The 27651-nt window shown below is 45.1% G+C and overlaps 1 protein-coding gene across 1 annotated transcript in view; it reads right to left on the reverse strand.

Annotated features, from left to right (window-relative positions):
* CUL2 (cullin 2) overlaps positions 1–16164 on the reverse strand; it is a 154524-nt gene extending 138360 nt beyond the window's left edge. The window contains exon 1 of the mRNA XM_077491103.1: positions 15838–16164. The gene's annotated coding sequence lies outside the window, so the exon portion shown is untranslated. The remainder of the gene's footprint in view (positions 1–15837) is intronic.
* Between the last annotated feature and the right edge of the window lie 11487 nt (positions 16165–27651).

The raw sequence follows: 27651 nt of genomic DNA on the forward strand, positions 1-27651 counted from the left end.
TTCACTGGCATAATAATAGTAGGATATAGGTGGTGCATTTGGGACTGTAAAACAGGGGTTAGCACAGTCAACACTTTGTTATCACTGTGATTATTTATTTTCTGCCAAAACTTTTATTTTCCCCGTTTTCTACTTAACTCATTTCTGCACTTCCTTTATAGTTCCTTTACATTGCCACAACTTCGGGTCTCGTAGCTCACTCCCTGCCGCTACGTCAGATGTGATTGTGAACTACGATGCCCTTCATGCTTAGCGGCATCACGCATGCGCATTGCCGATTTTTCCCTGTCTGCTTGAATGTTCAAGGCAGATCTTCCGTGATGAGCTCCCGATTTGATTGGCCAGGGAGACGGAGCTATAGCGTCTTACACAGCCAGTATGTCTGTGAGAGCAGACCACGTCTCCCCACAGGGATGTAGTCCTGGGGAGGGAGCTAGCACACACGGTACCCCCCCCCCCCCCCCAGAACGGCTCTGCAGAAGGGGCACCCATCTGGCAGAAGTACAGGAAGTGGGGAAAATGAAGAAAACAAAAACAAAAAAAAACAAAACACATTGAATCACTCAATTCTGAGGAAAATATTATGGGATCCCCGTGTACCTTGCAGCTTTAATCACTTCAGCCCCGGAAGATTAAACCCCCTTCCTGACCAGAGCAGAGCACTTTTTACAATTTGGCAGTGTGTCGCTTTAACTGACAATTGCATGGTCATGCAATTCTGTATCCAAATAAAATTTGCGTTCTTTTTTTCCCCCCACAAATAGAGCTTTCTCTTGGTGGTATTTGATCACCTCCGCGGTTTTTATTTTTTTCGCTATAAACGGAAAAAAAAAAAAGAAGAGCGACGATTTTTGCGCTCGTGCATGTGATCGTGTGTGGCTGGCAGCATTCGTGCCCACCTGCCCTGCGCATCAGCGCTCGCGGTCTTTTGGCAGCCAATAAGGGGAAGGACATACCCATACAAGATTTTGCCCAGGAGAGCCATTGTGCCACATATCTGCGTGAGCCGGTCGGGAACCAGTTAAAACAAACATCTGCATCAGATTACATCCTGAAATATGTTGTTGTCATGATCAAACATCCTTTCAATTGATGGAATAAATTAACTGTCCACAATCACAATATACTTGTACATTTATTGAAGATTTAATGACGGTTATCTCAACACCCCCCTGTACCTTTACGTGACCTGCAACCCATATCATCAATGATTGTGCAAATTTGCATGTTTTCTTCAGGTAGTCGTCCTCATACACTTCATTGGAACAGCACCAAGCAAAAGTTCCAGCATCATCACCCTGCACAATGCAGTTTGTTATTCATCATTGAATATCACTTTCATCCAGTCATCCACAGTGCACAATTGCTTTTCTTTAGCCCACTGTAAGCTTGTTTTTTTTTCTGTTTTGATGATATGGGGTTGCAGGTCTGGTAAAGGTTCGGGGGAGATGACCATCATTAAATCTTTAAAGAATGCACAAGTTTATATTGAGATCTCGGACACTTTTCTTATTCCATCAATTGAAAGGATGTTTGGCGATGACGACAACATCATCATTTTTCAGGATGTAATCTGATGCAGAGGTGTGTTTTAGAACTGTAAAGTACATGGTGATTCCATAACATTTTCCTCAGAATTGCCATATTTTTTTCCTCTGCTTGATCTGCAAAAACAGTTGCAATTGACTTTGTTTATCAAATTTTTTTTTTGAATTTTTGAATTTTTTTTTTTTTTAAGTGTTTCGTAAAAACAGAAGGTTGACATTTTTAATGAAAAGTTTTAAGGCATTTCTGTGATTAGTTTTTTTTTTTTCTAAACAATTGAATGAACATTTTCCAAGAGTGGCGACGCCATACTTTTTGTCAGGGATTGTAAACCTTTCAGTCTTTTACTTAAATACTGCTACTACGGGTTTTTGGCAATCAAGCCACCCTCATCCCCTAGCAGTCAGTCTGCTCCCCTTCTCTGCATCATCTCTAGTATTTTTATTTAAACTAGGGATTGAACAATTATAGGTAAGGCCGAATGCAGGTCGATATCAGAATTTAAAAATAAATTAATATCGATCGCAAACTAGACCGATATTGCTACAATGGGTTTTACTGGGGTAATACCTGTAGCTGCAGGTATCACCCAGGTACCGTTCTTTAGAGTGGCTTCATTGGAATAACAACCGATGCGGCAACCCCCCAGCCGCCGTCCGGGAGGCCTGTGCAACCAGCTGGCACGTCCGCTGGCTGGGCGATGCTTCATTCGGGTCTCGGATCTAGTAACCCCGAAGCACTGTCATGACATCACTTCCCGGATTACTGGCATCTTAAAGGCGCCAGTTAAAAAAAAACAAAAAAAACAAACACTTTTTAAAAACGCAGATCTTGACGTTTTGAATACTTTCAAGTGCAGAAAGGGGGTTTGGAGTCTTCTAGACTAGTCTTCTAGTGCTAATTGGAAAGCCTTTCGTCTCTGCTAGCAAACCCTTGTGTGATGTGTTTATACTTGTAATAAGGTGTCTGTTGTATTCACTGCCGAACAGTCTAGTCACCTAGGCTGGTTTAAATGACTAGTTAATTATGTTTCTGGTTACAGTTGTATTGTTAGGGTAATATGATCAGGATGGAGTGATGTCCTCCTGGTGTATATAATTTGATGTGAGAGTCTGTTCAAATAAACATTCCATGTTCCAGTTTGTAACTGATCTAGTCTTGCCTGGTTCTTGGTTACAACATGTGGCTGCAATATTTGATATCTGAAGGTCCAGCAGTGTACTGAGGGAAGCATTCAAAGTGTGGGAACGATTCTGTGACATTACAGTCCTTTAAAAGCCTTCAGAAAAATTTCAGATTATCGTGAACCTGAATCTCCCGAATCACTGAATCAAGTAACCTGCATTCACATTGACGACAGATTAACGGGACACATATCTAAACATTCTCATTCAAAAGTTGTCACAGAAATACCCAAGCTGTGCATTGATGGGAAAAATGGGCACAACACATTGACAATTTGCCACTCTACCTTTGACCTGTTGTCTGCACCATGAATATTTACCAAAATCATAGGCAGAAGCTCCAGAGGGAAAAGGGAATTTCCTTAGTAACCTGTTTGGACATTTTCCTACTGTTCAAAAGATTAGAGGCTCAACTCCTGCCAAATATGAAAATGACATGGTCATCTAAGAAAATTGGGATGGATAATAACACTGAAAAACGAACCCCCCTCAGAACAGACGGCGACTTTTCTAGGATACAAAATCAATACCAGAGTGTAAAAGATATTTTTACCCACTCAGAAAACCCAGAAGCTTCAGTCGGAAGTAGACCCTTTACTAGCTGTCTCAACACCATCCCTAAGATTAGTTATGAGGCTGCTAGACCTTATGACATGTTCAATACCAGAAGTGGGCATAAAGTCATCAATACAGTTGCAGAACTTTCTCTTAAACTGGCAAGGCGCTCAGACTACACTCCACAAGCAAGTTCCCCCACCCCAAGTGATAAAACAAGGACTCCTTTGGTGGAAAGATTAATCAAACCATCACCACCAACATCACCATTAATTACTGCAGGTGCAAGAACTTGGCGTAAAAAACAAAAAGTGGGCAGAATTTTCTTCAAATTCAAGAGAAACCCCCCCCCCCCCCCAAAAAAAAAAAAAAAAAAAGGTACTTTCCTTAAATTACCCAGAAACATGTATAGATAATTTTAGACAAATGCCACAGCTGTAGCATGCATGCATGCATGCATACAGACATACACACATTGACTCTACTGAAGTATAAACACCATTTATCTCGGACTGCTGTACAAATAAAAATAAACCTTAAATTCCTTTAGCAGAAAGGAATTGAGTCAGACAGAATGACAATTAACTCATGAAATGTATTTTCAGATTGTGGAGCAATGGGGAAGACCATAGAGCATAGACTTGTTTGCATACTAAAAGTAATGCAATTAGAAAAGGTTTTTTTTTTTTTTTTTTTTTTTTTATCTGGGAGGAGCACAATGAAATCCAGGGACTAGATATGTTTTCCCAGCCAACTCCCAAGTCCTTCAAGAAAGTGTTGACAGACAAAGGGGTTCATTTACTAAAGGCAAATCCACTTTGCACTGGAAATGCAGTCGCTGTAGATCTGAGGAGTACATGCAAAGAAAAAAAAATATAGTATTTTTGCTTGTACATGATTGGATGATAAAAACAGCAGAGCCTCCTCTCAATTCAGATCTTCCCCTCTCAGATCTAAACGACTCCACTTCCAAGTGCATTTGCCTTTGGTAAATTAACCACGATGTCAGTATGATTCTTATCACCCTCTTTTGGCCACGGAAACCATAGTTCAGCAGTCTCGAGTATTGGTCCCCAATTTGCAGCCCTCGGGGCGCTAATCTTCCCACCAACAACAGGGCACCAATCCTCCCACTGACACCAAGTCTGCCCCCTTAAAGTCTGAGGGACAATAAGGCTGGGTTCACACCGCTGCGGGGGGGAGAACCGGATGTGATTCGCACAGCAAATCACATCCGATCTCCGTAGCGCTGCGAGTTCAGCCATACAGATAGTATGGCTGAACTCGCAGCGGTCCCGCAGCAAACTCGCACGGGACCCTTTTTTGGGTCCGCAACGGAATCGGATCGCATGGGCGTTCACACCATGCGATCCGATTCCTGTGCGAGTCGGCAGATCGCACTGCGATATGCCGACGGATCTGGGGGTGTCATTAACATAACATTGACACCCCCAGCCGTCCGCATAGGGCAGTGTGAACTGCCGGCGGGAGGTATGCGATGCGGGAAAACGCCGCGGATTCGCGGCGTTCCCGCATCGCAGCAATGTGAACCTAGCCTAAACTGGCCCTTTGCTTAGAAAGTTTGGAGGCCCCTGATCTAGAGGTTTAACATGGTAACTTGGATTCTGAAAAAAACGACCAAACTTGATCCATCAGGGACCAGTGCTGCACCCCAACGTGCAACAGCTAATGTTAGCAGCTTGGTACCTGAAGGGCAACTGCTGAAATCCCACCAGCTTTCTGATTGGGTGATTAACACTATTATAACAACAAGTATTAAAAATCAAAATGCTGTTTATGAAAAAGTAAACAAAACAACATTTAAATTGTGGATGTCGGGTAACATAAAAGATCCCCATAGCATTCCAGCCTCTGTTCTGGAGTTCCTTTAAGGAATACAGATCTGCTTCCCAGTCAACACTCCTAAAGTGCAAGTAGCTGCACTCAGCTTGTGTGGGGTTGAGGTTAGCCAAAGAGCCTCCGATGAAGAGGTTCTTCAAGTTAGTAGGCAGGAATCAGTCTTGTTCCTTTCCTTGAAGGCACCAAGGTGTGGACCTCCAAGCTTTGCAACAATCTCCTTTCAAACCTATCAAGTTGTTTAGATAGAAATAAAACTCTGAAAAATGGTTGTGCTGGTAGTCCTAGCATCTACTAGAAGTAGTGAGATTCAAGAACTAGCTTTTGCAGGCCTATTTTTTTCCCCAGTGATTCCAGGCAGGATTGTGCTCACTGATCCCAAGATATAGTACTTCCTTACTTTTGTGAACACATGTCAAATAAAAAACTATAAAAAAAAAAAAAAAAAAAAAAAAAAAAAAAGGGGAAGAGAAACTGTTTTCTCCCAATTATCTATCATCAAATGGATTAGACAAGCCATTAAAGACACCTACACTTCTCAAAGCCAGGAGGTTGCCAGACAGAGCAAAAGTACACTGTATGCCTCTGGGGCCTCCATTGTGTTGAACCTTATGGAGTTTGTTTTGAGCAATGGTGTTCTTGTTTTCAATAAACACATTGATATTAAAAAAATAAAAAATAAGAGTGGCGGATAAAAGCCTCATCAATTCAAGTATTGCCAACTTCCTAGAGGTAGATAAGGAGCATTTTCACACGTTTTCCAGCATGTTGGAAGATTTTTACATAAGCAGATAGTTGTCCCTTATCCAAGGAGAATAGAGAGCACTGCTTAAGCCTGGTACACACTGAGTTTTTATTCTGTTCAACCCATCATGTTGAACGAAAAAACAAAAACAAAAACAAAAACAAAAAAAAAAAAAAAAAACCACACACACACACACACACACACACACACACACACACACACAGACTGTAAGCTCCGGTTGGACCTGTTGTGCCAACGATCTGAGGTTAGTACATCGATCTCCCCCCGCTGAGCTGTTGTGTTCGGACAGGAGGGCAGCCCCCCCGCGCGCCCACCAGAACACTCCGGTCAGCGATTGGGAGCCGGATTGCTGCTGGTTTTCCAGCATGCTCGTTAGGCAGAAGCCAGCTTTTGTCGGACTGGCTCCCATACACAATGTAGTCTGGCTTTCGGCTCTTGTGTGCGAGGCTTTAGAGTGCACCTAATTTGCCCAGCATTGGCCCATTGTGCTGAGCACAATGCAAGTATGAACAGGCTGAGATCTCACCAGCCTCTGTGCTTAGTAAGACGTTTGACCTTCTATTTCCAGACTACAAGTGGCACTGACCTCAGATGAAAGTTATTGAGGCACAATCTGCCATTTATCTTGCGGGGCAGTTTAATATGTAAAAAATACCAGCTTATGTAACACATGGGCCTGTCTAAATGAAAAGACTGAACTGCTTTTTTAAGCAGGGCCTCTCCCCTCCACTGGCAGTAGCAAAAATAAAAGTAATTGTACAGAGATTGCACAAAATGAGGGTCCACGCACACTGGGCATATAAATATGCTGCTTATACAGCCTTTTGGTGTTTTTTTTTCTTCACCCTGCAAAAGCAGCCCTAGGTTAATCTATTTGTTCATGCACCTTAGGGAGTTTACAGGCATATTTGCAGAGAAGAGGTTTTTAAAATAAATAAAAAATATATACACACACACACACACACACACACGACATGTTTTGAGGGGCACTTTTGGACAGAAAAAAAATGTTTGATGCACATAAACGTAGCATTTAGGAGAGTTCAGCATTTTCAAGCGTACATTGAATATGGAAAAAAAAAAAAAAATAAGCAGAGAGGAATGTTTAGAGGAAAAAAAAAAAAAAAAAAAAAAGAAGAAAACAAATGCCCATAATCGCTCAAACTCTTGTGCAGTACAGGCCACCATGAGTATGTAACATATTATATATATACACACACACACACACATACACACACACAGTCCTGTCTGTTATTCTCAGACTGGATTAGATCATTTGTTCTCCAACCATATAGCTGGTTATTTATATTTATCACTGCACAGAGATATACAAAGAATAAAATTCTTCTCTTATACTTTACTTATTAACTAAATTATACACCAAACTTTTTTTGAGCTTTTTAATCAGACGATTATAAAAATAATGGTTAGTTGCAGCCCTAATGCCAACCATGGGACACTATCCCTCCTGCTAAAACCAACAATGGGGAACTATTCCTTCTGTTACAACCAATGATGGGGTACAGTTTCCTCCCACTGATCCCAGGACATTTTATCCTTACACTGGCCACCGTCCACCACCCCCCCCAAAACAGATAAATAAACAGAACTGGCCCTCTGTTTATGGAGACCCCTAATGTATACCAATGTAGAAGGACACATGTGTGTGCATTGTATATCAGAGCTCAGCTCTGATCTGTGCCATGATTACCAATGTATAGACCTGTGTGTCTCGTCCCATGCATGTGTGCTCAGCTCTATGGGATCATGTATACCGATGTACAGGTACACATACACAATATTACCAAAAGGCATCCCAGTCTTAGTCTGTAGGGTTCAATATTGAGTTGGCCCACCCTTTGCAGCTATAACAACTCTTCTGGGAAGGCTGTCCATAAGGTTTAGGAGTGTCTATGGGAATGTTTGACCATTCTTCCAGAAGCACATTTTTGAGGTCTGGCACTGATTTTGGACAAGAAGGTCTGGCATGCAGTCTCCACTCCAATTCATCCCAAAGGTGTTCTATCGGGTTAAGGTTAGGAATCTGGACAAGCCAGTCAAGTTCCTCCACCCCAAACTCGCTCATCCATGTCTTTATGGACCTTGCTTTGTGCACTGGTGCGCAGTCATGTTAGAACAGGAAGGGGCCATCCCTAAACTGTTCCCACAAAGTTGGGAGAATGAAATTGCACAAAAGGTCTTTGAATGATAAGGGGTTGTAAAGGTTTGTTATTTACCACTTCCGGACCGCCCATTGTCGTTATACATCGGTACGTCGAAGGAGTATATCGTTGTTTTGGTAACAGCTAGCTGCCATAACCCCGGTATCCTCTTCTGCAGTGGGTGATCTGGTAAGATCTTTTAAGATAAAAGTGGGCTCTTGCTGCAAGATCATATTTATTACCAGAGCAGGCGGCAGAGGTGATCGCGTCTGTCCCCTGCCTGGGTATAGAGACAAGTGAGGGGAAGATGGCACCCATCTCCATATCACTGCAGGGCAGAGGCGACATCAAAACATCATTTCCACGCATAGCTATTAAAAGAGCCTTTTTTTTTTTTTAAATGACAAAATTATTATTTATTTTAATTTTTTTATTGCATTTTAAGGTAAATATGAGATCTGAGGTCTTTTTGACCCCAGATCTCATATTCAAGAGGTCCTGACATGCTTTTTTTATATTACAAGGGATGTTTACATTTCTTGTAATAGGAATAAAAGTGACACCATTTTTTTTTTTTTTAACAGTATAAAAAAAAAAAGAGAACAAAAAAAGGTAAAATAAAAAAAAAAAAAAAAAAAAAATCTTTTTTAATTACCCCGTCCCGACGAGCTCACATGCAGAAGTGAACGCATACATGACATGACTAGTGCCCGCATATGAAAATGGTGTTCAAACCACACATGTCAGGTATTGCCACGATTGGTAGAGCGAGTGTAATAATTCTAGCCCTAGACCTCTTGTGTAACTTAAATCATGCAGCCTGCTGAATTTTTTGAAACATCGCCTATGGAAATGTTTAAGGGTAAAAGTTTGTCGCCATTCCACGAGCGGGCGCAATTTTGAAGCGTGAAATGTTGGGTGTCAATTTACTCAGCGTAACAATATTTGGGCTAACTTTACCCTTGTCTTATTTTTTAATAAAAAAATTAAAAAAAGTGTATTTTTTCCAAAAAAAGTGTGCTTGTAAGACCGCTGCACAAATACGGTGTGACAGAAAGTATTGCAACGACGCCCATTTTATTCTCTAGGGCGTTAGAAAAAAAAAAAATGTATAAATGTTTGGGGGTTCTATGTAATTTTCTAGCAAAAAAAAAAAAAAAAAACTGTTTTTAACTTGTAAACAAATCTCAGAAAGAGGCTCGGTCCTTAATTGGTTAAAAAAATAAATAAATAAATAAAAAAATAAAAAAAAACCACACACACACACACGATCTGACTTTTTGACAACAAACAAGCAAATTAGCTGTTTTAAGGCAACATCCAACCGTGTGTGCGCTCCATCAGACAAACTTTTTCAGTTTTCGTCTGACTTTTGTTGGCTGTGCGAACGGACAAACTTTTTGACAACATAAGTAAGATGGAGCAAAGTCCTATCGTGTGTACAGAAAACCATCAGACTTTACAAACAGGCATGCTCAGAACCAATGCAAAAGATCAGACAACAATACAGAAGTTGACCAAAGATGGCGGTAAAGAGCAGAAAAACCACGTGATTTGGTGAAAGTTGGCTGAAAAAGTCTGATCGTGTGTATGCTTAACAAGTTCACGGGCAAGGCCCTTTGTACAGAAATCCACAGGAAAATTTGTACAAAGTCCGATCGTGTGTACAAGGCTTTATACTTACCACCTCTGTGCAAGGATTTTGCACAGGGTGGCCCCGATCCTCCTCTTCTGGGGTCCCTCAGCGGCTCTCCTGGCTCCTCCCCACATCAAGTGCCCCATCAGAGTCCCACATTCCATGGGGGCACTCAGTCCTACTGCTGCGTCTATTGACACAGAGCAGGATTCGGCCCCGCCCCAGTGTCACTAGTTTTAATTGACAGCAGCGGGAGCCAATGGCTGCACACACTACCATCAATCTATCCAATGAGGACCCTTGACAGCCGCTGGAGCAGCTGTGCTCCTCCCCGATGAAACGATCGTGTTCAGGTAAGTAAAAGGGGGCTCTGGGGGCCAGATGCACTAAAACCACAAGGGTTTACAACCCCTTTAACCACTTCAGCCCCGAAAGCATTTACCCCTTCCTGACCGCAGCATTTTTTTGCGATATGGCACTGCGTCGCTTTAACTGACAATTGCGTGGTCCTGCGACGTTGCACCCAAACAAAATTTATGTCCTTTTTTTCTCCACAAATAGAGCTTTCTTTTAATGGTATTTGATCACCTATGCGGTTTTTATTTTTTGCGCTATAAAACAAACAAATCGTACATTTTGAAGAAATTTTTTACTTTGTACTATAATGAAATATCCCCCCCCCCCCCCCCCCCAAAAAATAAAAAACTTTTTTCCTCAGTTTTAGGCCTATTTGTATTCTACATCCTTTTTGTAAAACATTTTTAAAAAATGTTATCGCAATAAGCATATATTGATTGGTTTGCGCAGAAGTTATATTGTCTACAAGATAGATTTATGGCATTTTTATTATTCTTTTTTTTAATTTTTATTATTAATGGCAGTGATCTTCATTGTGGCTTCGACATTGCGGCAGACAGATCGGAGACTTTTGACATTCTCTTGGGACCACTGACATTTATACAGCGATCAATGCTATAAAAATGCACTGATTATTACTGTGTAAATGTCACTGGCAGGGAAGGTGTTAAACACTAAGGAGCAATCAAGGGGTTAAACTTGTTCCCTCAGTGTGTTCCAACTGTAGAGGGGATGGGCTCACTAGAACATGACAGAGATCACTGCTCCCGATCACTTGGAGCAGTAGATTCCTGTCACATCACTAGGCAGAACAGAGAAATGCCTTGTTTACATAGGCACCTTGCCGTTCTGCCTCTCCGTGTTAAGATTGCGGGCCACCGGAGGACACTGAGTCTGCGGGACCCGCGGCTCACTCCGCTGGCGACACGTGCGTGCCCGCGATTTAAAGGGGGCGTACGGATACCCCCATTTGCACAGCTGTGCCATTCTGCCGACATATATCATTGTGCACTGGATGGCAATCGGTTTGGGAGTTCCCTTCACTGAAACTAAGAAGCCAAGCCCAACCCCTGAAAAACAACCCCACACCATAATCCCCCATCCACCAAATGATTTGGACCAGTGCAAAATGCAAAGTCCATAAAGACACAGATGAGCAAGTTTGGGGTGGACCTGCACAGAGTCCTGACCTTAACCTGATAGAACACCTTTGGGATGAATTAGAGTAAAGACTGTGAGACAGGCCTTCTCATCCACATCAATGCCTGCCCTCACAAATATGCTTCTGGAAGAATGGTCAAACATTCCCACAGACACACTCCTAAACCTTGTGAACAGCCTTCCCAGAAGAGTTGTTATAGCTGCAAAGGGTGGGCCAACTCAATATTGAACCCTACAGACTAAGATGGCATTAAAGGCCATGTACGTGAAAGGGCAGGCGTCTCAATACTTTTGGTAGTATACAGTGCATCCGGAAAGTATGCATAGCGCTTCATTTTATTTATTTTTTTCCACATTTTGTTATATTACAGCTTTATTCTTAAATGGATTAAATTATTTTCCTCAAAATGCTACAAACAATACCCCTTAATGACAACGTGAAAGAAGTTTGTTTGAAATCTTTACCAATTTATTAAAAACAAAAAACGGGGAAAAAAATAAAAATAAGTAAAAAATGTAAATCTAATGTGCATAAGTATTCACAGCCTTTGCTCAATACTTTATTGAAGCACCTTTGGCACCAATTACAGCCTCAGGTCTTTTTGAGTATGATGCCACAAGCCTGGCACACCTATTTTTGGGCCATTTCTGCCATTCTTCTTTGCAGCCCCTCTCGAGCTCCATCAGATAAGATGGGGAGTGTCGGTGCACAGCCATTTCAGATCTCTCCAGAGATGTTCAATCGGGTTCAAGTCTGGGCCACTCAAGGACATCCAGAGCCACTCCTTTGTTATCTTGCCTGTGAGCTTATGGTCAATGTCCTTTTGGAAGATGGACCTTAGTTCCAGTCTGAGGTCCAGAGCGCTCCGGAGAAGGTTTTTCACCAAGCATGTCTGTAAATTGCTGCATTCATCTTTCCCTCAATCCTGACTAGTCTCCCAGTTCCTGCCACTTAAAAACATCCCCAAAGCATGATGCTGCCACCACCATGCTTCCCTGTAGGGATGGTCTTGGCCAGGCGATGAGTGGTGCCTGGTTTCCTCCAGACATGACACTTGCCATTTAGACCAAAGAGCTCCATATTTATTTCATCAGACCAGAGAATTTTGTTTCTCATGGGCTGAGAGTCCTTCAAGTTCCTTTTGGCAAACTCCAGGCAGGCCGTCATGTGCCTTTTACTGAGGAGTGGCTTCCGTCTGGCCACTCTACCGTACAGGCCTGATTGGTGGTGTGCTGGAGAGATGGTTGTTCTTCTGGCAGTTTCTCTTCTCTCCACAGAGGAACACTGGAGCTGTCAGAGTGACCATCGGGTTCTCGGTCACCTCCCTGACTAAGGCCCTTCTCCCCCAATTCTATTTATGGCTGATGGAGGCCACTGTGCACATTGGAACCTTCAATGCTGCAGATAGTTTTCTGCACCCTTCCCCAGATCTGTGCCTCCATACAATCCTGTCTGAGGTCTACAGACAATTCCTTGGACTTCATGGCTTGGTTTGTGCTCTGACATGCACTGTTACCTGGGGAACCTTATATAGCCAGGCGTGTGCCTTCCCAAGTCATGTCCAATCAACTGAATTTACCCCAGGGGGACTCCAGTCAAGATGTAGAAACCTCTCCAGGATGATCAGTAGAAACACGAGTCACCGGAGCTCAGTATTGGGTGTCACAGGCTGTGAACACTAAGGGTCCTTTCACACGGGGCGGATCAGTGCAGATCCACCCCGTGGATATCCGCTTGCACAGCGGGGATCGCCACAGCAATCTCCGCTGAGCAGGGAGATGACAGGTCCGTCTCTGCACACTGCGCAGGCACAGACCTGTCACAGCGCCGCTCTCCCCTATGGGAGATCAGGTGACAATGGACCGCAGTGCCCGTCGTCACCTGATCCAATGACGGATGGAAAAATAGGTTTTTCCTCCGTCACACTTTTTCGGATCGGAGCGGGTCGGATGTCAGCGGACTGGTCACCGCTCACATCCGACGCTCCATAGACCTCTATGGAGCAACCGCTCAGGTCCACCTGAAAAACTGCCAGGCGGATCTGAATGGATGGTCTGTGTGAAAGGGGCCTTATGTACATGGGATTAGTTTCATTTTTTATTTTTAATAAGTTTTCAAACTTCTTGTCGTTATGGGGAATGGTTTGTAGAATTTTGGAGGAACATAATGAATTGAATCCATTTTGGAATAAGCCTGTAACATAATATGTGGGAAACGTGAAGTGCTGTGAATACTTTCTGGATGCACTGTAGTGTATGTCCTGCATTGGGTATGTACATAGAGCTGTGTGTTCAGTGCTATAAATGAGAGTGGAGTTCTCCTCTGTGTCCATGTATACAATGTACAGAGTCCTGTGTAGTAGGGATCAGTTCTCATCTGTGTCCATGTATACCAATCTACAGGAGACCTGTGCACCATATACAGGGGGTCAGCTCTGATCTGTGCCATGATTACCATGTGCCTACACTGTGTAGTAGGAAATCGGTCCTGGCTCGTGTACCTGCACTGTGTAGTAGGGAATCGGTCCTGGCTCGTGTACCTGCACTGTGTAGTAGGGAATCAGTAGTGGCTCGTGTACCTGCACTATGTAGTAGGGATCAGTAGTGGCTCGTGTACCTGCACTGTGTAGTAGGGATCAGTAGTGGCTCGTGTACCTGCACTGTGCAGTAGGGATCAGTAGTGGCTCGTGTACCTGCACTGTGCAGTAGGGATCAGTAGTGGCTCGTGTACCTGCACTGTGCAGTAGGGATCAGTAGTGGCTCGTGTACCTGCACTGTGCAGTAGGGATCAGTAGTGGCTCGTGTACCTGCACTGTGCAGTAGGGATCAGTAGTGGCTCGTGTACCTGCACTGTGCAGTAGGGATCAGTAGTGGCTCGTGTACCTGCACTGTGCAGTAGGGATCAGTAGTGGCTCGTGTACCTGCACTGTGTAGTAGGGATCAGTAGTGGCTCGTGTACCTGCACTGTGTAGTAGGGATCAGTAGTGGCTCGTGTACCTGCACTGTGTAGTAGGGATCAGTAGTGGCTCGTGTACCTGCACTGTGTAGTAGGGATCAGTAGTGGCTCGTGTACCTGCACTGTGTAGTAGGGATCAGTAGTGGCTCGTGTACCTGCACTGTGTAGTAGGGATCAGTAGTGGCTCGTGTACCTGCACTGTGTAGTAGGGATCAGTAGTGGCTCGTGTACCTGCACTGTGTAGTAGGGATCAGTAGTGGCTCGTGTACCTGCACTGTGTAGTAGGGATCAGTAGTGGCTCGTGTACCTGCACTGTGTAGTAGGGATCAGTAGTGGCTCGTGTACCTGCACTGTGTAGCAGGGATCGGTCCTGGCTCGTGTACCTGCACTGTGTAGCAGGGATCGGTCCTGGCTCGTGTACCTGCACTGTGTAGTAGGGATCAGACCTGGCTCGTGTACCTGCACTGTGTAGTAGGGATCAGACCTGGCTCGTGTACCTGCACTGTGTAGTAGGGATCAGACCTGGCTCGTGTACCTGCACTGTGTAGTAGGGATCAGACCTGGCTCGTGTACCAGCACCGTGTAGTAGGGATCAGACCTGGCTCGTGTACCTGCACCGTGTAGTAGGGATCAGACCTGGCTCGTGTACCTGCACCGTGTAGTAGGGATCAGACCTGGCTTGTGCACCTGCACCGTGTAGTAGGGATCAGACCTGGTTCTTGTACCTGCACCGTGTAGTAGGGATCAGACCTGGTTCTTGTACCTGCACCGTGTAGTAGGGATCAGACCTGGTTCTTGTACCTGCACCGTGTAGTAGGGATCAGACCTGGTTCTTGTACCTGCACCGTGTAGTAGGGATCAGACCTGGTTCTTGTACCTGCACCGTGTAGTAGGGATCAGACATGGTTCTTGTACCTGCACCGTGTAGTAGGGATCAGACATGGTTCTTGTACCTGCACCGTGTAGTGGGGATCAGACATGGTTCTTGTACCTGCACCGTGTAGTGGGGATCAGTCCTGGCTCATGTACCTGCACCGTGTAGTAGGGATCAGTCCTGGCTCATGTACCTGCACCGTGTAGTAGGGATCAGTCCTGGCTCATGTACCTGCACCGTGTAGTAGGGATCAGTCCTGGCTCATGTACCTGCACCGTGTAGTAGGGATCAGTCCTGGCTCATGTACCTGTACCGTGTAGTAGGGATCAGTCCTGGCTCATGTACCTGCACCGTGTAGTAGGGATCAGTCCTGGCTCATGTACCTGCACCGTGTAGTAGGGATCAGTCCTGGCTCATGTACCTGCACCGTGTAGTAGGGATCAGTCCTGGCTCATGTACCTGCACCGTGTAGTAGGGATCAGTCCTGGCTCTATGTACCTGCACCGTGTAGTAGGGATCAGTCCTGGCTCTATGTACCTGCACCGTGTAGTAGGGATCAGTCCTGGCTCTATGTATACACAGACTCATGTAGGGATCAGTGGCAGGGTGCAGTGCAGGCGGAGGCCTACTACCCATGTGTATCAGTCATGGGGCAGTGAGGAGTGCCGCCTCCCGGTGGGGGGGGGTGTTCCCATGTAGACACTCCCAGCTGTAGAGCGCCCCCTGTGGTCGGTGCTGAGTTGGGGCTCGGAGGTGTGTGTGTGGGGGGAGGGGAGATCGGTACCTGTACACGCGTCACTGGGGATCCTCTGCGGGAGATCATCAGCTGACACCGACACCGCTCACTCAGCTGCCATTACCTGGGATGCCGGGACCCACCATCTGCCCGCCTGGACGGGGGAGAGACACGGAGCTTCTCACGGCCGGAAGTCCCCTTTGCTTCTCAGACTGTCCCTGACCCGCACAGCCGGCCAATGAGGAGGAGGTGCTGAGGCGGACAGGCGGCACAGACGTGCGTAGAAGGGAGGAGTGGTGGCGGAAGTCCCCCCGGGGTGTAGAATGGACTGATCCGAAGTACGGCGAGCCCCGAGGATCATACTTCCCGAGCCCCGTCCCCTGTGACAGCAGGAACCGGAAATGTGATCACAGCCGACATCCCCATGTGTTATGTCCATCCCTGGAGATGTCCAATCACCATGCTCTGTGTGTGAGCTCCTGTACTGCCCACACACAGGGCGACACACCAATAATCACATATACTTCAACCTGCTCATACAGCTTTATTTTTATTAAAAGTATATCTAAAGACAAAACTTTTTTTTTAATAGAGTGGGGAAGCTTGACACTTTTTTTTTGCTATATCATACCTCCCAACTTTCTGAGATGGGAATGAGGGACACCTATCAGCAAAAGTAGGCAGGCATAGGACACACCCCTTACCACACCCCCTTAAAGGAGAATTGTACAAAAAAAAACGATTGGTTAAACCCGCAAGTGGCTTTTGAAATTTACAAATGCAGCAATTTAGAAATCAGATGAAATGTTTAGCGCTAGAAAACACTTTTTGATAGATAAAAATGGCCTTCTATATACATCTATGGCCCAAATGAGGAGGAATGAGGGACAGAGGGACATTGCTCCAAATCAGGGATAGTCCCTCGAAATCAGGGACAGTTGGGAGCTATGCTATTTATGGCTCATGAGGGAGATTCACTTTACTTCCTGTCCTGTAAACTAAACAGGAGATGAGAAGATATCCTTCCCATGTGAGAGAAATCCCTACCTACAGGGATGTCATGTTTCCAAGTGTCACGCATTTGTCGCCAAAAAGAAACTCCTGCTCCTTTTTGGGTGACAAGCCTGGTGCAAAGTTTTATATACACATTTTTTTGTGATTGATGTGTGGCAATCATCGCAGAATCGCACCACGTTTGGGGTACCTTTAAGAAGAACTAAATGTACATCACACATTTTAGCGGTAATTCTGCCTACGAATCCCAATTCGGGGCCTAAATGTTCTGGTGGCAACTCAGAAGTGTGCCTTCTGCACAGTGGCAGTGGCAGCTAGAGAGAGATAGTGGAGGAACTACTGGGGTCTCCAAGGTCACACTGGGCCTGGTGTTCCACCACTGTAGGGGAGCCCTAAGATGCTCCGCTGCAGAATGTGTGAAAGGCTGTGCTCCGAATCTGGCGGGTCCATGAGCTGCTTGCTCTGCCAGGGGAGCTGGACACTGGTGACCTGTTCATCAGCTGTAGGCTAGGCAACATTTACCAAGTGTGATGAAGGGGGGAAGGGGTGACACTATACTGGGACCATTACTGAGGGTGACACCACACTGGGACAATTAGAGAGGGTGAAACTCACAGGAAAATTACTGAGGATGACACTGCACTGAGAGAATCACTGGGGGGTGACATTGCATTGGAAGAATTGCTGGGGATGACACCACACTGGGAGAATTACTGGGAGTGACACCACACTGGGATCATTACTGGGGGTGACACCACACTGGGACCATTACTGGGGGTGACACCACACTGGGACCATTACTGGGGGTGACACCACACTGGGATCATTACTGGGGGTGACACCACACTGGGACCATTACTGGGGGTGACACCACACTGGGACCATTACTGGGGGTGACACCACAATGGGACCATTACTGGGGGTGACACCACAATGGGACCATTACTGGGGGTGACACCACAATGGGACCATTACTGGGGGTGACACCACACTGGGACTATTACTGGGGGTGACACCACACTGGGACCATTACTGGGGGTGACACCACACTGGGATCATTACTGGGGGTGACACCACACTGGGACCATTACTGGGGGTGACACCACACTGGGACCATTACTGGGGGTGACACCACACTGGGACCATTACTGGGGATGACACCACACTGGGATCATTACTGGGGGTGACACCACACTGGGATCATTACTGGGGGTGACACAACACTGGGACCATTACTGAGGGTGATACAGCACTGACAGAATGATGTTGGCTGACACTGCATTGGAAGTATTACTAGGGATGACACCAGACTGGGAGAATTACTGAGGGTAACACCGCACTGGGAAAATTACCGGGGGTGACAGTGCACTGGGACCATTACTGGGGATGGCAGCGCACTTGGAGAATTACTGGGGGTGACACCGCAATGGGACCATTATTGGGAATGACAGCTCACTGGGAGAATTAATGGAGGTGACGCCTCAATGGGGCCATTATTGGGAATGACTGTTCACTGGGAGAATTACTGGGGGTAATACTGCACTGGAAGAATTACTGGGGATGACACTGCACTGGGACCATTACTGGGGGTGACACCGCATTGGGACCATTACTGGGGATGACAGAGCACTGGGAGAATTACTGAGGGGTGACACTGCATTGGAACAAATACTGGGGGTGACACCGCACTGGGAGAATTACTGGGGGTGACACCACACTGGAAGAAATAATGGGGATTACACTGCACTGGGACAATTGCTGGGAGTCAGTGGTGGAATTACAAGGGTCGTACTTGCAACCAGGCCTTGGTGTTCTGCCATCACGTGAGGCCAAATACAGCAGGAAGGGGGCCCACTGCAGAACATGTGAAAGGTTCCCACTGCAGGACCACAATCATGGACCCCATGATGGGCGTAAAGGACCGTGGGATCAGTGGGAAGGGACAGTGGACCTGTGTCAAGGGCCCCAGGACCAATGAAATTATCCCCGGGACAGGGTCAGAGGGGCCTTTTATGGTTTCTTGCACTGGGGCCCTGATGGTTTGAGTTTCACCTCTGGAGAGAGGGGATCGCCCTAACCGGGGCACAAGCTGTAGACTCATCCATCAAGCACCAGACCCTTCCCATCATAGCCGCAGAGTGCACAGCTAATGGTGATACTGCAGGTAACCAGCATAAAGAAGAAGCCAGCACTCACAGAATTAATCTCAAGGTGATTTATATAAGGTCATCATCCCAAGGTTATAGAAAATGGAATTGGAACAAAATCAAACATGGACGTTTCTGGACCCCAGCAGACCGGCCTGCTTGTCATCTTGAGAAAGGGTCCAATACGGCCCTGAAATATCAATTTATTATGGCTCCTAGACACGTGCGATTCATTTCAATACAGATCAAAATTCAGGAGAAATTTTCGTCATTTGGAGTTTGGGCTGTAACAAATTTAAATGAATCCTAAATAAATTATAACGAAACAATTACATTTATTTGTATTTATTTGTTTCATTCAGACCTTATGCTAATGTTTGAAGCATGTAAAAAGAAAAAAAGTTAACACCATAACGAATGATGCTAATTGCTTCGGATCCATTTTGTTTTAATGTTGCATTAACATTTTTCATTATTATAAAAAAAATGCACTGCATAGTAAATTGAAGCATATTGCAATAAATACGGTAAGGCTGCCTTTACACTGCCAAATTGCAAAAACATATGCATTTTTGCTGCAGCGCGGTGTGTTTTGTATGTGTTTTTGTCATGTTTGTGTTGTGTTTTTCCCCTGGACATGTGACTGAGCAAAGCACTTCCCACAGCTGCATTGTGTTTTTTCTGTGTTTTCCATTTATTTTACAGGAGAGGTTTTATGGTGCAGTTTTTTTTTTACTGCACTAAACATGCACCAACAATGCATGCAAGACTTTTAAAAATGCAACTGAAACGCAAAGGACCAGCGTGAAGGATTTTAAGGGATGCATTTTTTTCAGGCATTTTTCTTCTTTTTTTTTTTTTTTTGTAACTGAAAAACTGATCAAGGTGAAAGGGCCCTTATTGTGTTTGCTTTGGATGAAGGTGGATCCATAAGAATCTCTGAATCAGGGGGTCTCAAACTGGTGGCCCTCCAGGTGTTGCAGAACTACAAGTCCCATCATGCCTCTGCCTGAGGGTGTCATGCTTGTAACTGTCAGCCTTGCAATGCCTCATGGGATCTTGTAGTTTTGCAACAGCTGAAGTGCTGCCAGTTTCAGACCCCTGCTCTAAATCATAAAATAATGATTGAATCTAAAATAAATTTTGTTCAGTTTGTTACATTATGATTCAGAGATTCTTAAGGATCCACCTCCCTTCAACCCAAACAGAGTGCATATGTAATCTCCCAAAAAAACGAATTAAGACGTTAAAACGATTATATATTCCAAAATATCATTGGGAAAACCGAATATACGATACAGATCCAAATATACTGCACCAAGTGAAATCCAGAAACGGAACCATTTCAACATAACAAATACAATGAATTGAAATGATTAACTTGTCGACCCCGTACTTTACATATACTGCAACAGTGCGCGCGGCTGTGTAGAATCACAGGGCGCGCGCAGGAAGCGTGCACAGGTCCCGGGAATTCACATCCCCGCTGTGGCCGTCATTTGGCTATAGCACGGATGTCAGATGGTTAATGGGCGCCAGACACTTCTTGAATGCAAAGAGATTTATTGTTTCTTGAACAGAACTGTGGGAGAGAGAATTAGGGCCAGGACACCCTTTAGTAGTTGCAATGTTATTTGGCAGACTCCGAGACTTCTATAGGTAGACAGCCATGCCGGATAAGGAATACAGCAAGACGCCACATCTGCATGAGTAGGACCGCTGTCTCATATGGCAACAATATTGTAACAGTTTCTGACACAAGTTGCAACAAACTCTTTTACTTCCTCTACAATCTCCTCTTGTATATCTTTACTCAACTGAGCTCCCAGTCTTTCATTAGACTTGCTGATCCACTGCCACTGGATCCCCTGAGCTCTTTCAATCTTCTCACACGTTCCTGGTGGGTTCGTAGCTTGGCACTCACTTGGCTCGGTCCCTGGCTTGGTACAGAATACTGCTCTGCAAGCATCACCTCCACTGGCTGGGTCCCTGGCTTGGCACACTTGCTGAAGTTTCTCAATTCTTCACTGTACTTGGCTGGTGAGAATATTGCGCTGGTACGTGCTTCAGCTACTCACAGTGGTCCCTGGTAACAAGGTGGATAGTCCCTTAGTGGGGACAGCTTCCCCTTTACCTCTGACCACAACAGGTTCTCCGGCCAGCAGAAAGGTCACTTCTGGTTGGACTGCAAGCCGCAGTCCCAACCCTACACTGCTCTCTTGCTTTTGGATAGGCCCTCAGACAGCCTAGCAGCCTGATGTCCCCAGGATAGACTTCAGGCTCTGGCCTAGCAGCACAAAGCATATCCACCCAGACAGCCATTCAGGTGGCACAGCACTAGATCACCTGACCCCACCCAAATAAATAGGCTCTCCCAGCAGGCCAAGGGATCCAAGAAAATCCCTGCCCATTGGCTGAGACATGCCATTCATTCTTAATCTTTCCTTGCAATGCCCTTGTCTTTCTAATGTCACCGGGTACCCGGCCACCTAGCGACAGAAGAGAGAAGTGCAGCAATTCTAGGGTGAAATCAATTGACCTCCTAACAATTGGCCGAAGGCAACTAAATTTAACAGCATCCCTGCCTAAACATCAGTCTGCTACATCAGGCTCACATTGATCACATTGATCACTCTGGATATTTAACCCCTTCCCAGCCAGTGTCACTAGTATAGTGACAGGTCATATTTTTAGCACTAATGACTGTATTAGTATCACTGGTTCCCACAAAGTGTCAGATTGTACGCTGTAATATCGCAGTCCCGCTATAAGTCGCTAAACACCACCATTACAAATCAATGACAGCCTGACAAACATCACGACCATAAGCACATCTGAGCCCCTTACATAAGTACAGGGGTGAATGAGCAACCCTGGACCTGATCTGTCAGCTCATCCATCCCCCTGAAAATGCGACCCATACCTCCCAACTTTATGAGATGGGAACCAGTGACACCTATTAGCAAAAGTATGTATGCATAAGGCACACCCCCTGCCACACCCCCTTTAAGGAGAATCATACAAAAAAAAAAAAACAATTGGTTAAACCCACAAGTGCTTTTTTTACTACTACTATTCCTTTATATCAGCTTTTGGAATTTACAAATACAACAAGTTAGAAATTGGATAAAAGGTTTATCACTGGGAAACACTTTTTGAACAATAAATAGTGCATTTTATATACAACTATATAGATCAGACCCAAATGAGGGACAAATGAGGAGGAAACAGGGGCAGGGGACTGTGGTATAAATCAGGGACAGTCCCTCAAAATCAGAGACAGTTGGGAGTTATGATGTAACCACTTGGATGTGTGAAACACCTGTGGCTCCAATGTGCAGTAATATGTTGAACCCTATCAGTTTATGACGCTCTGTGCCGTGTGAATGAGCCCTGATTCTGCTCATCTCTGAATGAGATATTGCCATTTTGTACCTGACTTTTATGTGCAGTGTTGGCTTTATAGATTTATATTAAAGCAGTATTAAAGCCAAAACGCAAACATTTTATATATAGCATCTTACCAATCCTAAGATGTGATAGCTGCATCCGTATTCTTTTTTTAGGCTTTTTTCCTTCTGTTCCCACCTGGTGATCTGACCAGTAACACACCTCCTGTATTAGAGTGCCCCTACTCTGAATGAAGGAGCATGGGGAGCACAGCCGGCTGCAGCATCACAAATCTGGAGGGAGGGGAGTGTTATATGTACTAGCAGATTTGGATACGCTAACAAATTGAAGCTAAACTCCAGTTCATGCTGCAGTTACACAAGCAGTTACAGCAACAGTTCTTTTGAGATAAAGGTTCTATGTGAATAAATAAAAGCTTATCATTTTAAACACCCCTGTCCATTTTAAATGGTTTGTCTCCAGACTCTAAACTGTTACATTTAGAGAGCCTGTTCTGTTGAAAAGCAACAGACTTACTAGCTGGATTGTCAGATAAAATTAAAGGGAAAGAAAGCCTAAAAAAATAAAACAAATGCAGCCATCTCATCTATGAATTAGTAAGCTGCAATTTAATAAATGTTTGCTTTTGGTTTAATACTGTTTTAATGGCAGGTTCACTTTAACACACAGCTACACTCAACATTCTAGCATAGTAAATATTTTTACATAGTTGTTCACATGTGTAAAGGTTGTCCATAGTCCAGAATACGCAATCTCATGAGTCAGTTTTTGTGACTACAAAGTCTAACAACTGCCCAAGTGTAAGTCAGGTCAGATTCACCTAAAAAACACAGAGGAGCACCTATCAGAGCACATAGCACTGCTCACCGCAGAAGTAGTTGACTTCTTCCAGGTGTGTGCCCTTCGCTGCCAGCCGAAACCGTGATTCAAGTCCTCACTTCTTCCCATATAAGCCCCTTATATGCTGAGATAAAATTATAATATTATAACATGGAAAGTGAATTAATTCAGTGTGTATCTAATAAAAGCTAGGCTCCGTTCATACCACAAATGCACGACCAAGATTGTGCCCGTTGCTGTGTGTCACAAATAAGGCACCCCATTCAGCCGACTAAGAGTACATATGTCATTTGTGCCAGATCTCTTATGGTGCATGTGCCACATGAGATCTGGATGGCTGGTTATTGAATAGTAACAAGCCCCCCCCCCCCCCCCCCAGTACAAGCCATACAATGAGTCTGAGAGTCTGTGTCTATGCTGTGCACCCAGGCCAACTGTCCCTCCTACCCACCCATTGTCCCAGCCCTTACTGTAAGAGGTCTGGCGCATGTGCGTTATATGAGCTTGGGCAGCTTACTGATCTTGTTGTCAGGAACCATGAAACAGACGGAGATAGAAAATGCTGTAAAAATTACATCTTTTAATAAAATGGTAAAAATCATACAACTGGTAAAAGTAACTAAAACATAGCCAGGGTTCGGTAGCCAAATCGGATAATCAGAACAAGTAAGGAAATCAGGAAGCCAGAGATCAGCGTAGTCAGAGGCAGTAGACAGGATCAGGAACCAGAAGGGGCGTCAGCAAGGAAGTCTTCAACAGGAACACAGCAGAGAGTCTTTAGATATGTTGACCAAGGCGAAGGCAATTGATGAAATGAAGCAGGTAGTTTTAATAGCCAGAAGGGGCTGGCTGTGGGCTTAACTGACGAGCAGGAGATGATCAACAGGTGAGCAACGATTTGTGGAACGATGAGTACTGGCAATTAACCGACAGCTGAGCAACCTGAGCACAGAGAAGGAAGGGCTGAGAGCCCAACCCTGACACTTGTACTGCACATGCCCACAATTGGACAAGATCACCCAGGAAGGCACCGGTGGCTGCCTTTCCAGGTGGCACCTGTTCTGCTGGGGCTATGTCATCAGTGCCCCAGGGAAACCTGTTAGTGGAAAAAAATTATGTCTCATTTGCAGCTAGTTAAGCTAAGAAGAAGATTCAAGAAAGAAAACTATATATTATATGTAAATCTAGACTTCCTAAACTTAAAAAAAAATAAAAATCGGTTTATCACTTTAACTCCCATGAGGCACATTCCCCCTTCGGGATTAGTGCCATTTTTTATTGCTAACACTTTGATTGGTGACCAAGAGTAATGCCAAAAATAATAATAAAAAGACACGTTATTTAATTTGTAAATTTGTTGTTAATGCCTAAAATAATAAAAAAAAGACGTTATTTAAGGTGTAAATATTTAAGTTGTAAATATGTTGTTAATACTTTGTACCAGAAATTATATGTTGTTGCAATTAAAAACAGGACAAATTATACAATAAAAAAACTCCCATTTTTGTATTTGCTGCAGCACTGTTTTTTAAGCTTTCTATTTTTTTGGTCTACACAATGCTTAAAAAATAGTGGCATTTTGCAAGACTAGATCATAAATAAATATTTTTGACAATCTAATATAAGCTCACTTGAAAAATCTCCTCTCATGTTGTCATGTTGCCACAGCTTCCTGGATTCCCAGCATGATTTGCAGCTTCTCTTCTTCAGTTTACTTCCAGGTTTTCAGGACTACATGTCCCATGGTACCTTAAAGTAGAACTAAATCCAAAACCTTTTTTTTTGGATAGTGTCCCGTCTACCCCAACGCAGGTGGTCAGACACTATAGCTGGCTACTGTGTTCTTCACCTATAGCATAAGGCAAGCAGGCCTACCAGTATTTGGTTACCCCCAGGACCAGGGCCGCTGATAGAAATCATGGGGCCCCGTACAGCCTACCTGAAGGGCCCCCCCTTCAGCTCCACCCTTGGTCCCTCCTTTAGCCCCACCCCTGGCCCTTCCCCAGATGCCATATTGTGCTGCAGACAGTGCCACCAATGCCATGCCACCAGTCAATGCCATATTGTGCTGCAGACAGTGCCACCCATGCCGCCAATGGCATAGTGCCATTGGCAGCGTGGGTGGCACTATCTGCAGCACAATATGGCATTGACGACATGGGTGACACTGTCTACAGCACATTACGGCATTTGCGGCATGGGTGGCACTGTCTACAGCACAATATGGCATTGGCGGCATGGGTGACACTGTCTGCAGCACATTACGGCATTGGCGGCATGGGTGGCACGGTCTCTGCAGGCAGCACATGATACTTGCAGACAGTGCCACCCTTGCCGCCAATGTCATAATGTGCTGTAGACAGTGCCACCCATGCTGCCAATGGCATAATGGTATGGGTGGCACTGCCTCTGCAGGCAGCAAATGCGTTATGGCATTAGCGTCATGGATGGCACTGTCTGCAGCACATTATGGCATTGGCGGCATGGGCAGCACTGTCTCTGCAGGCAGCAAATGCATTATGGCCCATAATGCATGTGCTGCCTGCAGAGACCGTGCCACCCATGATGCCAATGCCATATTGTGCTGTAGACAGTGCCACCCATGCCGCATGCGTTATTGCTGCCAATGGCATAATGTAAAGATGCTGCTGCAGTAGTAGTAGATCTTGAATCCACCCCCCCCCCCCCAAGCAAGCACACACCTGTGTTCTGTGTTAGCCGGGCCCCAGGAGTCACTTCCTCCTTGATTCTGTTGCTGGTTGCTGTCTGGACTGGAGTGCGAGTGTCCACAAACTATTCCAGTCAGATGCCAGATCAAGCTGCTTCTTTTTTTTCTTCTGCCACCGCCACTCGTCTCTCTGATTTTTCTCTGGCCGAGTGAAGAACAGGCCAGAGGGGGAGGAATCACTCCGCGCCAGGGAAGGCAATATAGATGAGGCGCTGGCCGGAACTTGAGCCAGCATGAGGAGCGGGTGTGGAGAGGTCATACTTCCGCGTCCGAAATAGAAAAAATAGTCCCTCCCCCTGCCTATTGAGCTATTGGCATTAAAAAAATTTTTTTTTAAAAAGAACGGCGGGGGTGGGGGGGAGTGTTCAGTTGGTTTGCTGTACTCAGACAGATAGTATTCAGTCAAGGTGGCTGGGGGATTTTTTTTTTTTTAACATTAATTAGGTCTCTGTTCAGGTTGCCCCTGCTGGCTGGGCCCGGTACAACAGGGCCAGTTGTACTGGCCTATCAGCGGCCCTGCCCAGGACTTTAAGACAATGCTATAGTGCCTGGCTACCACGCCAGTGCAGGCGCAAACTAAGCAAAGCAAACAGGTACTTGTGGTATGCAGGCAGGTAGTGTTGTTCAATGGCAGTCCAGGTAAAAGGCAGGGAATAGTCCAAAATGCAGTCCAAGATCATACACAAGGAAATCCAATCTAGCAGAGCAGAGTAGACAGACAGTGGGTTTGATCAGGAATAACACACATATCACTCTCTATCACAAGCAAGCAAGGGTTTTGCTGGCTTATAACAGGTTTGAATTTCCACCCAGAGACTGATCACATCAATCAGCTTGCAGGTGGAAAAAGACAGGGAGAATGCCATAGCCTAAACCCAGATGCTGGAATGAGGAGCAGGAGCGCTAGACGCTCCTGACAGATAGAGTACAGGAGGATTAAAACAAACTGGCATCACTAGGGTTTGTGTCACCTGGTTGCTTCAAAACAACCTGTCAGGAAAAGTTCCATCCTCTGGTAATATCTGCCATTTGGCGTGCAGTACTGAGGTCGACCAGCAAGTGTTTCCTGGCAGTTTGTCAGGAGAGCTTTTCCCTGCTGATGTTATGTCATCTTTGGGCTGCAGTACTGGCGTCCACCAGCGGATTGATCCTGGCAGTGTGGAGCAGACAGCACCTCCTACAATTAGGTGTCACTTGAGGCCAATTACAGGCATATAAATACCAGCCAAGCACTCACAAGTTTGCCTTGGTTTTGTCCTTGCGCCCTGACCTGCTAGCTTGTGATCCTGATCCTGATCCTGATCCTGATCCTGATCCTGATCCTGAACCTGATCCTGAACCTGATCCTGACCTTGATCCTGACCCTGATCCTGTGCCCCATCCTGATCCCTATCCTGTCCTACCTGTTACCTTGCATCCCTGCCCTGCAGTCTTATCCGTTCATCCTCTCCCTGTCCTGTGTTCCTTACCCCATCTGCTGTGTATGACCCTGGCCTGGCTATTGTTTATGATTCTGGTATTTCCCATTTATTGTACTTATCTGTCTGCTGTTATTTGTGGGTCTCTGTCTGTTGGTTGGTTATTGCACTGTGTCATATTGGAGGTGGTTGTACTTATATTATTCACTTACTTTAATAAATCATTTATATTTTCACTTACATGTGTTTAGTGTTCCTTTGTAGCTAACCACGCAGTTCTGGTCACACCTGGTACATGAAACAA

The sequence above is a fragment of the Lithobates pipiens genome, unplaced genomic scaffold, assembly GCF_037356315.1.
Source record: "Lithobates pipiens isolate NorthernLeopardFrog02 unplaced genomic scaffold, aLitPip1_a1.2 Scaffold_19, whole genome shotgun sequence".
Classification (NCBI taxonomy): domain Eukaryota; kingdom Metazoa; phylum Chordata; class Amphibia; order Anura; family Ranidae; genus Lithobates; species Lithobates pipiens.